The sequence below is a fragment of the Cariama cristata genome, unplaced genomic scaffold (genome assembly GCF_000690535.1).
Source record: "Cariama cristata isolate BGI_N322 unplaced genomic scaffold, ASM69053v1 scaffold13826, whole genome shotgun sequence".
NCBI lineage: Eukaryota > Metazoa > Chordata > Aves > Cariamiformes > Cariamidae > Cariama > Cariama cristata.
Genome location: NW_009620475.1, coordinates 17,873 through 18,958, shown reverse-complemented (window position 1 = coordinate 18,958; position 1,086 = coordinate 17,873). Strand labels below are relative to the sequence as shown.

The 1,086-nt window shown below is 36.5% G+C and overlaps 1 protein-coding gene across 1 annotated transcript in view; it reads left to right on the top strand.

Moving 5' to 3' along the window:
* Positions 1–1,086, top strand: part of LOC104162809 (ankyrin repeat and SAM domain-containing protein 6-like) — an 11,578-nt gene that overhangs the window by 430 nt on the left and 10,062 nt on the right. The window lies entirely within an intron of this gene.

Here is a 1,086-nt window from a genome sequence, read left to right as displayed (position 1 = left end):
CATTCCTGCAGTAACTGGCTATTTCTATCCCAAAAGCTCTGATCCCTTCTATTTAGAGGGAGATTGGTACCATCTCAAAGCTAGCATAGAGCATGTAGGTAGGCCACTGTTACACGGCCTCCTTCCTTCTCCCCTTTCTGACTTAAGTCCTTTTTTTCACCTTTTACTGTGGATAGAAAATGCACTTTCTCCACATTCAAAATGATTTTTTTTTAATAAATGCAGTGAATCACATCACTACAGAAATACACTTTTGATTCATAGCAAGTCATAGCCACATGCAGTTGATTTTTAAGAGCTTATTTTTTTTAATTGCAAAAATAGCCTTATTTTGACCTTATTTTTAACTTTAGGTCATAAGAAAGGGTAATAACGTTACTACTTTTCCAATAAGATTACTGCCTTTTAAGGTGAACTTTTAGGTCTAAATTACAACACTTTGTTTTAAAAAGTCATGTTACTGCATTGGAAACAGGATATCAATTACTTTGTCTTCTTCTGTAAACATCTCAAAAAAGTGAAAAAAATAACAACTCAGAATCTTTTAAGTAAGAGATGGAGGTGCCTTTTATCTGGTTTCTGCAAGAGGCACTTTGTACTATTTTTGGTTTTTTTGAAAGTGTCCGTATTGATTTTGTTTTGTTTTCATTTATGCTGACTTTGTCCATTGACACTGTACTTCCATTTGACACTGAAGAGAGGTGATATTTGACCCACTTTCTGTCCTCTTGTCATGGCTAAGCTGTAACGTATTGTACTGACTGCTGGAGAAAATCCTTTCGCATTTTAGTTAGTGCCATTTTATAATGATGGCTTGATAATGTAAGAGTTGTGGGTTTAGAAATACATAAAGGGAAGACAACTCGCTGTCCGATAACGAGGGGAATTCCTCAAGCTGTCAGCTGTTCTGATCTCACCTGGTGAAGCCGGGCTTTGTGATTGCACCACTAGTCCCATGAAACAGTGAGTGTCCTTTGTAGCAGAGGGATAGGTTGTCAGAAGCTTAAGTAGTTCTAGGTTTATTGTGCTTCTAAGCTTTCATAGTTAAATGGTTTTTTAATTCAAGGGCTTCTCTTACTGTTGTTT